Here is an 11,796-nt window from a genome sequence, read left to right on the forward strand (position 1 = left end):
ACATTCATATGATGAGAAGAATATTTCATTCATGAACTGAAATAGATAGTAACCCATTGTGCAGTCAAGGGATACGTGAGGGAAGTTGCCCTGCAATTACCACTTTTGGCGCATTCAGATTATGGTGAGAAGAATATTTCATTCATAAACTTAAGTAAGACATGATGTTGGGCTAGTCGGTTCATGGTTCATGGTTAGAGTTACTAACGCATTGTGCAGTGAAAGGATAGGCAAGAGCAGTTTCCCAGGAAATGGCGCTTTTGGCATATGCAGATGATGGTGAGAAGAGTATTTCATTCATGAACTGATATAGTTACTAACGCATTTTGCATTGAAGGGATAGGCGAGAGAAGTTTCCCTGGAATTACCACTTTTGGCACATTCATATGATGGAGAGAAGAATATTTCATTCATGAACTTAAATAGTTACTAACGCATTGTGCAGTGAAGGGATAGGCAAGAGAAGTTTCCCAGGAATTAGCGCTTTTGGCATATTCAGATGATGGTGAGAAGAGTATTTCATTCATGAACTGAAATAGTTACTAACGCATTGTGCAGTGAAGGGATAGACGAGAGAAGTTTCCCAGGAATTAGCACTTTTGGCACATTCATATGATGAGAAGAATATTTCATTCATGAACTGAAATAGATAGTAACCCATTGAGCAGTCAAGGGATACGTGAGGGAAGTTGCCCTGGAATTACCGCTTTTGGCACATTCAGATGATGGTGAGAAGAGTATTTCATTCATGAACTTAAATAGTTACTAACGCATTGTGCAGTGAAGGGATAGGCGAGAGAAGTTTCCCTGGAATTACCACTTTTGGCACATTCATATGATGGAGAGAAGAATATTTCATTCATGAACTTAAATAGTTACTAACGCATTGTGCAGTGAAGGGATAGGCAAGAGAAGTTTCCCAGGAATTAGCGCTTTTGGCATATTCAGATGATGGTGAGAAGAGTATTTCATTCATGAACTGAAATAGTTACTAACGCATTGTGCAGTGAAGGGATAGGCGAGAGAAGTTTCCCTGGAATTACCACTTTTGGCACATTCATATGATGGAGAGAAGAATATTTCATTCATGAACTTAAATAGTAACTAACGCATTGTGCAGTGAAGGGATAGGCAAGAGAAGTTTCCCAGGAATTAGCGCTTTTGGCATATTCAGATGATGGTGAGAAGAGTATTTCATTCATGAACTGAAATAGTTACTAACGCATTGTGCAGTGAAGGGATAGACGAGAGAAGTTTCCCAGGAATTAGCACTTTTGGCACATTCATATGATGGAGAGAAGAATATTTCATTCATGAACTTAAATAGTTACTAACACATTGTGCAGTGAAGGGATAGGCAAGAGAAGTTTCCCAGGAATTAGCGCTTTTGGCACATTCAGATGATGGTGAGAAGAGTATTTCATTCATGAACTGAAATAGTTACTAACGCATTGTGCAGTGAAGGGATAGGCGAGAGAAGTTTCCCTGGAATTACCACTTTTGGCACATTCATATGATGGAGAGAAGAATATTTCATTCATGAACTTAAATAGTTACTAACGCATTGTGCAGTGAAGGGATAGGCAAGAGAAGTTTCCCAGGAATTTGCGCTTTTGGCATATTCAGATGATGGTGAGAAGAGTATTTCATTCATGAACTGAAATAGTTACTAACGCATTGTGCAGTGAAGGGATAGGCGAGAGAAGTTTCCCAGGAATTAGCACTTTTGGCACATTCATATGATGAGAAGAATATTTCATTCTTGAACTGAAATAGATAGTAACCCATTGTGCAGTCAAGGGATACGTGAGGGAAGTTGCCCTGGAATTACCGCTTTTGGCACATTCATATGATGGAGAGAAGAATATTTCATTCATGAACTGAAATAGATAGTAACCCATTGTGCAGTCAAGGGATACGTGAGGGAAGTTGCCCTGGAACTACCACTTTTGGCACATTCATATGATGGAGAGAAGAATATTTCATTCATGAACTGAAATAGATAGTAACCCATTGTGCAGTCAAGGGATACGTGAGGGAAGTTGCCCTGGAATAAGCACTTTTGGCACATTCATATGATGAGAAGAATATTTCATTCATGAACTGAAATAGATAGTAACCCATTGTGCAGTCAAGGGATACGTGAGGGAAGTTGCCCTGGAATTACCGCTTTTGGCACATTCAGATGATGGTGAGAAGAGTATTTCATTCATGAACTTAAATAGTTACTAACGCATTGTGCAGTGAAGGGATAGGCAAGAGAAGTTTCCCAGGAATTTGCGCTTTTGGCATATTCATATGATGGTGAGAAGAGTATTTCATTCATGAACTTAAATAGTTACTAACGCATTGTGCAGTGAAGGGATAGGCAAGAGAAGTTTCCCAGGAATTAGCGCTTTTGGCATATTCAGATGATGGTGAGAAGAGTATTTCATTCATGAACTTAAATAGTTACTAACGCATTGTGCAGTGAAGGGATAGGCAAGAGAAGTTTCCCAGGAATTAGTGCTTTTGGCATATTCATATGATGGAGAGAAGAATATTTCATTCATGAACTGAAATAGTTACTAACGCATTGTGCAGTGAAGGGATAGGCAAGAGAAGTTTCCCAGGAATTAGCGCTTTTGGCATATTCAGATGATGGTGAGAAGAGTATTTCATTCATGAACTGAAATAGTTACTAACGCATTGTGCAGTGAAGGGATAGGCGAGAGAAGTTTCCCAGGAATTAGCATGTTTGGCACATTCATATTATGAGAGGAATATTTCATTCATGGACTGAAATAGATAGTAACCCATTGTGCAGTCAAGGGATATGTGAGGGAAGTTGCCCTGGAATTACCACTTTTGGCACAATCAGATGATGGTGAGAAGAGTATTTCATTCATGAACTTAAATAGTTACTAACGCATTGTGCAGTGAAGGGATAGGCGAGAGAAGTTTCCCAGGAATTAGCACTTTTGTCACATTCAGATGATGGAGAGAAGAATATTTCATTCATGAATTGAAATAGATAGTAACACATTGTGCAGTGAATGGTAGAGAGAGGATGTGGTAGATGGTACTTGGCGATCACAAAAGGAACAAGGGAGGGGAAAACCTCAGGTTGCTTGAGCCAACGTTTCGACAAGGGGACTTGTCTTCGTCTGGGCAAAGCCTTCATCATTGGCAGGGATTAAACAGGGCCTTCGCTCCGAGGACGAAGGCCCCGGGGGGGGGGAAGGAAAGTGGTGTGAGAGGGGATGCGTGTCAGGAAGGGGAGGGAGGTGAATCTTGATTCCTTAAGCTGCAATAGTGGAAAAACTTATATCCGGGGGTGTGTAATGAACAAAGGCTTTGAAGGGGCTGCGACGGGGGGAAGGCGCTGGGTGGACCTGAAAAATTCAGATAAGAGGATTAGTCAGCGTGGTACAGGGAAATGAGAACAAGGCAAACAAAATAGGCTGGCACTGGAAGGAGGGGAATTTCCAAGGAAGGGGGGCATTTCCAAGGGACAGTTTCATTGTCACATAGGCGAGAAGAGCCAGAGTGCTTGAAAGTGTGACGTGAAGTCCTTTGCTTGTGCCCTGGTTAAGGTAGCCCTGTCGTTGTGACCCTGTCATTTCTTCCCATGTGTCCACATAGGTCAAAAAGTCTTTGATGCAATTTTCATGGGACTTGCCTGGTCTTGGTGCATCAGAACTGCACCTTGAAGTCATTGCTGCAATTCATGCTCTCATCTAGTCCAGGAAGGCAACAGTGGCGACTGACTTTCCACACTGCCTCTCAATTTCTTCTTTGTACAAGAAAAGGCCTTGTAAGGCTTCATTACTGAAAAGGCGAAATGCATAGCTGACCCTCATTTTATCAAATCCATTTGGATGCACAACTGATTTATTCACATCTGGCATTGCTTTCAGGGTAGTATCGTGCCTCCCATTATCACATTGACGGGCACGGTCCAAATGATCAACACAAGCGCGTCCTTCAGGTAGCTTCAAACCAGTTTGCACAAACCTATTCGTATTACGTTGTCGGGCCAGTGATTTGTTCCGCCGTCAAACAACCCTAAATCCGCCTTGTGCGGTAGAAGCCCATTTGTGGCCCTTTTTTTAGGATAAAACAAACTTTATTCTTCTACCTGAAGAATGTTGAAGAGAGGACACTAAAATCTGCTAGGCAGGGCTGCAATCCCTTGTGGCCGACCGTTTGTTTAGTAGTAATCGCGCAAGCCGCGCTCTGGCGGCGGCCTACCACTCCCCAGAGCACTGAGCCTCTTCGGCTGTTCTTGAGCTGCTGTCAACGGTTCCCCGCTGCCGCTGGCTTTGCTGCGGACCAGTCGCAGAAAGTTCGGGCTGACGTTTGCCTGGTCTGCGGCCACTCCAAGCTTCTCCACTTGGCGGATAAGCCACTGGCCGCCGAACTGCTGCTGGGTTCAGCTGCTGTCAATGCTGCCCCGCCGCCACCGTTGGCTGTGCTGCTGACCAGTCGCAGACACTTCGGGCTAACATTCGCCTGGTCTGCGACGGGCATCGGATGGTTGGTCGCAGTGCTCTGCTGCCAGTCCAAGCTTCCCCGCTCGGCGGATAAGCCATGGTCCGCTGAACTGTTGCTTGGGTGCCCTCCACATCCTACCGTTCCTTGGGCTCGGGGAGGATGGGGAGGGCGTGTGCACGGCGTACCTTAAATTCCGGGACCTCCAACGTTACGTCCTGTTCAGGCCTGTCTGGGCAGCTGGCAATGTGCCTGGGCAGGTCCGAACTGCATTTAGTGACGTGACTGTCCTTCTTGCTTCGCTTTATTCGTTGTTGCGGATTGTAAGGACATCTGACGAGGTCGTCCTTCAAGTCGCTGTAGATGCCCATTCTGTGTACAGACATGCGAGTGCTGCTTTCAATGATGACTCGCTTCGTGTTAAAAATCCGTGCGTCCGCAGTTGATGCGCGCCGCGACCACTTGGTGCTCACTGCGTCACAGTTGGCACATGCCTGACGTGCAGGCTGTTAACTGTTTTCCAGAAAGTATGTGACATTTAGCAATAATTTGAAACAGGCCATGTGCAAATATGCACAACTACACTCATGGAATGTATTGACATTTTTATACCTGCACGTACTGGTCAAAAATGCTTTCTAAGCTGCTTTTCTAGTCTTCAGCATGCATCTACAGCATTTTAGACATTTTTTGGCTTCTATAAATGCTAAAAAGGCATCATAGTGCATATGGCAGGAGTATTACAGTATATCAGGCTAGAGAACCTTTCTATTAATTGAGTTCTTCAACAATACGCCGCGCCCTCGGCGTATTGTTCGCTTGGCCTCAGCATCGTCGCCACCTGCCTGTTCCATGGCAGAAATCCTTGAGCCTCGGAGCCAAGAGAGCCGATTAGAAAATTCTCGAGCTACAGCAGCTTTGCTTTCTTCCCTTAGTAAGAGAATGTGTCTACTTAGGGCAGGTAGTGACCGCTGATCCGGATCACGAGAGGGAAAGAACCAGAAGAATAAGAATGGGGTGGAGCGCATACGGCAGGTTCTCTCAGATAATGAATAGCAGTCTGCAAATAACACTCGAAAGAAAAGTACAACAGCTGTATCTTACCGGTACTTACCTATGGGGCAGAAACGTGGAGGCTAACAAAATGTGATCAGCGTTTCTGCCCCATAGGGGAGTACCGGTAAGATACAGCTATTGGTAAGATACAGCTACAAGATATGGGTAAACTGTCATTCATTCATTCATGTCATTCAGCTGAATTTCTGGGATGTAAAGCTGGGAGCAGGCTGAGTGAATCTGTGTAGATGATGTTGTTTTTGATAGTGTTACTTATTGTACCAACAGCTATAGAAACAGCATAACATTTGGCAGTGAAAATAGACATACAGTTTGGCAGTCTTACTATTTTTTTCCAGTCTCCTTGTGCTACCGCGCTTCCGACATAATTAGCTGTTTTTGAGCCATCAGTGTAAAATTCTGTGTGGTAAGCATATTTTTCTTGCAATGTCAAGTATTCCTGTAGTATGTGTTCGCGTGGCGTTTGTTTTTTCTGAAAAAGCGTTAATGTAACGTCACATACAGTGGGCAGGCTGTACCACGGGGAAGTGGGTCGTGCACTGAGGTGACGTCAGGAAGGGTATCCAGTAATCCTAAACTCTGGCAACTATCCTCGATGCGGAGTAGTAGAGGTCTGATTGACTGGGGTCTGTTGTTGAACAGTGTTCTGGAGGTGCACTTTGTAACTATCGAATAACAGAGGTGTTTCGGCAGGGAACGGATTTTCAGGGCATGTGCGCATGTGAGCATAGTTCTTCTGTCTGCAAGGGAGGGTTCATTGGTTTCGACATAGAGACTATTTATGGGGGATGTTTTATATGCACCAGTTGAGAGACGTAAACCAAGGTTATGCACTGGGTCCAGTCTCTTCAGATATGATGGCCTCGCAGAGCCATACACAACGCATCCATAGTCTAGGGTGGAGCGTACAACATTCCAGTAGATTTGTAAAACACATTTTCTATCAGATCCCCACTGCTTTCGTGACAGTATTTTGAGTGTATTCAGGGATTGGGAGGCTTTCTTTTTGATGATACTTATGTGTGGCAGAAATGAGAGTTTCTTGTCAAATGTTACGCGCAAAAATTTATGTTCAGGTTTTGCTGGAAGTACAATTTCATTTAATTGCAAGGTGGGATCAGTCTGTAAACCCCTTTTGAGCGAGAAAAGGACAGCAACTGTTTTTTGTGGGGAGAACTTAAACCCATTTTTGTCTGCCCAAACCGAAAGTCTGTTTAATGTCAGTTGTATCTGTCGTTCACAGGATGGTAGGCTGGAGGATGTACAGGGTCAATCACACTTAGCGTGAACACGGCTCCGCGTGGCACCGCGCTCCGCGAAGCGCCGCTTGCAGCGCCCGCAGGAAGCGGCGGTGGATTCTCGGGCAGGCGCAGAGCGCGATGGGCGGGGCCACCAGCGCGTCGTCTGCTTCTGCGCGTCGTTTGCTGTCGTGTGGAGTGTCGCCGCGAAGAGCGCTTGCCTGAGGTGCTGACGGGAAATCGTCGACTGTTTCAGACCGACCAAAATGCTCGTTACGCAGCACACACTTTTCCACAATTTGTACTCTTTGCTCCTCTGGAACACAAGACATTACGACGTGGTTCTGTGTTCACAGATTAGCTGCTGCTGCATTTAGGGGCTGCAATTTCTGACTGAAAGCTGCCAGTGATAAGTCGATGACTGCCTAAAATTTCTGCAAACTCATCACACAATCTTTCCGCGAGTGCGCCATTCTGCAGCTCATTGCGCTGACTCGGCTGGCTAGCCGCCAGCGGCGCTTGGTCTCGATCAGAGCGATAACCACGACGCCTCTTTCTGCCACATCAAATATTTACCCTTAATAACAACGCCTAGCATTTTTTTCTCGTGCAAGCGCACTACATGCAGCCACCGTGGTTTTCGAAGTGATCTAACCTCACCATCAGTTCCGACTCCCGGCCGAGACAGCGCAATGACTTGAAGAATGCGGCACTCCGCGTTGCGTGATCATTTTGCAGATACTTTTTCAGCCATTTGCTTGTCTTCGGTGGCTTCTGGTCTGGAAACTCAGGTCGACTACATTCGCGTGTAACGATCACTGAAATGCAGTAGTAGAACTCGGAGATAAACATGCCTCATGTGATAATTTCATGCATCGTTCTCGTTCGAAATAAAACAAAGAAGCAATTCGAACTCTTTTTTTTTTCTCCTCGCTGTTCCTGAGAGATAGGCGAGGAAGGGAGCGCGGCATGCGGCTGCCATTCACCAGCGATTTCGCATTCCTACAGTATGAAGTCAGGGCCGTGCAACTGCCTTATTACACGCCAAGAGAGTTTTAGTAATGTTGAGCTACCGTTTTAGAGAAGTGTGTGCTGCGTAACGAGCATTTTGATCGGTCTGAAACAGTCGACGATTTCCCGTCAGCACCTCAGGCAAGCGCTCTTCGCGGCGACACTCCACACGACAGCAGACGACGCGCAGAAGCAGACGACGCGCTGGTGGCCCCGCCCATCGCGACTCTGCGCCTGCCCGAGAATCCACCGCCGCTTCCTGCGGGCGCTGCAAGCGGCGCTTCGCGGAGCGCGGTGCCACGCGGAGCCGTGTTCACGCTAAGTGTGATTGACCCTGTACATGCTATTTGAAGGTCATCGACATATAAAGAATATGTAATGGACTTTGGAAATATCTTGGCTATGGAATTTATTTTCACGAGAAACAGGGTAGTACTTAAAATACACTCCTGCGGAACCCCATTCTCCTGAATGAATTTTTTGGAAAGGGTGGAACCTAGGCGTACATGAAAGGAACGGTCAGAGAGGAAGTCTTTTAAGCAGTTGAACATCCTTCCACGGATACCTAGGTCTGCTAGGTCACGGAGTATGCCAAACCTCCAGGTGGTGTCATAAGCCTTCTCCATATCAAAAAATATTGCTAGGCAGTGTTGTTTATGAATGCTTCTCTAACTGTATTTTCCAGGCGGACGACATGGTCAGTTGTCGAACAAGGTTTTTTAAAACCACATTGGTGGATGTCGAGAAGTTCATGGGTTCTAAGGACAAACATCAGCCTAATGTTCACAACGCTTTCGAACGATTTTGCGAGACAGCTTGTAAGGGCTATGGGGCTGTAACTGTTGGAGGAGGTTGGTGGTTTTCCGGGTTTCAAGAATGGTACAATATTGGCCTTTTTCCATCCTTCGGGTATTTTTCCTGACGTCCATATTTTGTTGAAAAATCTCAAAAGTGCTTCCACAGATGGCTGAGAAAGGTGTGCCAGCATTTGATAATGAATTTGATCAGGGCCGGGCACGGTCTGTTTGCCAGCAGATAAAACTCTGTTTATTTCATGAATTGTGATGAAACTATTGTATGCTTCATTTGTGCAGGCGCTTTTGGGGAGTCTTTGTTTCTCAGATGTGTTTTTGTATTGTAGAAATTGTTCTGTGTAGTTTGAAGAGCTGGAAACATTAGCGAAATGTTCACCTAAAATGTTTGCTTGTTCCTGTATATACTTGTTTGTGCATCAGGGGCTGTAAGAAAGGGAATTGTGAAAGGGGAGAAGCTGCCATTCAGTTTGCAAACTTGCTCCCACATTTTTTTGGACGTGACGGAACTGTTTATGGATATGTAGCTTTGCCGTGAGTTTTTTTCCGTACTACGACAGATATGTCGTGCTTTTGCTCGCGCTTTTTTAAACCTTATGAGGTTCTCAGCTGTTGGATAGCTGCGAAAAATTCCCCAGGCTTTGTTCTGTTTCTTTTTTGCATCTCTGCAGTCTTGGTTATACCAAACCTTGTGGTTTTGGCGTACCACTCCCGAAGACTGAGGAATGGCTAGGCGCGCAGCAGTTATAATACAAGTTGTAATTATTTGGTTGAGATTGTCTACGCTAAGATCATCCGAAAAAATTTTATCCAGTGTGGCCTTTTCTTGAAATAGTGCCCAGTCAGCTACGTGGAGCTTCCAATGACGTGGTTTGCTAGGAATGATTGATGGTGGTGATGACAAGATGATTACTATAGGAAGGTGATCACTTTCGTATGGATTTTCAAGAACATCCCAATTAAAATCAGTAAAAACAGAGGGTGCACTAAAAAACAAGTCTATGCAACTCATTTTTCCTGAGGCTGGGTAACAATACACAGGTTTACCTGTATTTAGCAGGCAAACGTCTTTGCACAAAATAAAATCTTCTAAAACACGACCTCTAGTGTCAGTCTGTTCACTTCCCCAAAAAACAGAGTGGGCATTAAAATCCCCAACTACCAGCAGATATGGTTCTGGCAGCTGTTCTAAAAGTGTTTCCAAGTCATTAAGTGTAAATGTTTGGTGTGGCCCGAGATATATAGAACATATTGTAATTGTTTTGAAATGTAGGACGGTGACTGCAACAGCTTCATAGTTAGTTTGAAGTTTGATTTCGCAAGTTGCAACACTGCCTTGGATGACAATAGCAACACCTCCAGAGAGCCTGCTAGTTTGCTCTGTCAGAACAAAAGACTGTATTTCCTCAAAAAATTCATGTGTTTAGGACCTAGGTTCGTTTCCTGTAGGCATAAGGCCACAAAGGAAAAAGTGTCTAAAAGATCCTTTATGTCACTGTAGTTATGGAAAAGTCCACGGCAGTTCCACTGTATAAGGAACGCCATTTTCTTTGGATTTTTTTTAGGAGAAGTGGGAACCTAGGTTTCTGGTCTAGGGGGACCCGTGATTCAGGTCCTTCCTTTATTTTGGCGGTCAAGTGAGCTGTGCCACCCGTGCAGGATGGGCATGCCGGGTGATACATCCATCTTCTCGGTGGAGGCGCTGGAGGCCCGCGGGGATGCTGCGTGTGTACGAACTTCAGACCTCCTCCTAGAGGGGGTGGTCTGATCGTCCGCCGACTCAGGGGACGGCGAGACCTTTTTGGGGGTGGCAAGGCAGCGTTTGCTGACCCTGCTGGGGGCGCAGATGGCCCTGCCTGAGGCTTTGCCTGGGCAGTGGCTGGAACATGGTGCGGTGCAGCGCCCCCGCGCACCACATCAGCGAAGTTTGTTCTTGCTGTGAAGTTGAACGTGTTCTTAGCATGAAAGAGTTGTCGTGCTTCCTTGAAAGTTATGTTTTGCCTTGTATTCATTGTTATTATTTCTTTTTCATTCTTCCATGAGGGGCATGACCTGGAATAGGAGGGGTGATCACCATCACAGTTTGTGCACCGAAGTGCTGCTGCTTCACAGTTTTCAGAAACGTGTTCGTTTGAGGCACATTCTGCACGTTTCTCGGCCACGGCAGCTTTGTGAGCCATGACCATATCTCTGGCAGTTGAAACACCGTCGCGGGTTTGGGATATAGTGTCGGACATTTATCTTGAGGTAATCAACTTCTATTGATTCAGGCAGTATGCTTGACCTGAACGTGAGTGCAAGATGTTTTGTTGCTATTTCTTTGTTTTCCTTTCTGATCTTGATGCGGTGGACATTGATGACATTCTGGTCTTTCAGACCTTCGAGCATTTCTTCTTCTGTGAGTTCAAGGAAATCGATTTCAGAGATCACTCCCTGGATGGTGTTCAAAGATCGATGTGCAGTAATTGAGACAGGTATATCCCCAATGGACACTAAGTTGGACAGTATAGAATATTGGTCATTGTCTTTCAGTTCTAGTAGAAGGTCACCACTAGGCATTTTTTTAGCTTGTAACCTGTGCCTAAGGCACTGGTTAGGGTTCTTGTTACTATGAATGGGGTTATTGTTCGGGCGGTCTTTTCTGTTGCTTCACTGAGAACAACGTGAAACTTTGGGAACGTTTCTTTCGATTTCTGAAAGTACTGGGTAGTCACCTCGGTCCGCACTCTTTTTTGAGGGCGATCATTTGGTGAAGGGGGAGGAGCCATAAAAAATGTTGTTTTTCGGTCATGGTGCCAGCCACCCACCATGGAGCCCACCAAGGGGACGGGACAGGAACTTGCAAGCAAGCCCTGCCCACGCCAGCTGTACACCTCAACTATAACCCAATATGACGCAACTCAGGGTAGTTGGCCACAAAAGGTTAACCCTAGCCACCTATGAAAAGTGAAAAAAAAACGACGAAAAGAGTTGTAAGAAAGAGATAGGAAAGTTAAAGATTGAGGGGAGGACAGGAAAAGGCGACTGCCGATTTCCCCTGGTCGGGTCAGGAAGGAGTTGCCGTCTACAGGAAGCTGGGGCCAAAGTGGTGTGTTGCCTCTGCCGAGGGGCCTTAAGGGTCCAAACGCTCAGCATTGGCTCAACCACCAGGATCCCCTTTTCCCCGGACACGGCGATGCCACGCA

At 45.6% G+C, this 11,796-nt stretch overlaps 1 pseudogene; it reads right to left on the reverse strand.

The window, feature by feature from the left end:
* Positions 1 to 4,610: 4,610 nt before the first annotated feature.
* On the reverse strand, positions 4,611 to 11,379 carry LOC149356381 (uncharacterized; annotated as a pseudogene).
* Positions 11,380 to 11,796: the final 417 nt, after the last annotated feature.

This window comes from Amblyomma mixtum, chromosome 3, assembly GCF_055824585.1.
Source record: "Amblyomma mixtum isolate Tamu chromosome 3, ASM5582458v1, whole genome shotgun sequence".
NCBI classification, from domain to species: domain Eukaryota; kingdom Metazoa; phylum Arthropoda; class Arachnida; order Ixodida; family Ixodidae; genus Amblyomma; species Amblyomma mixtum.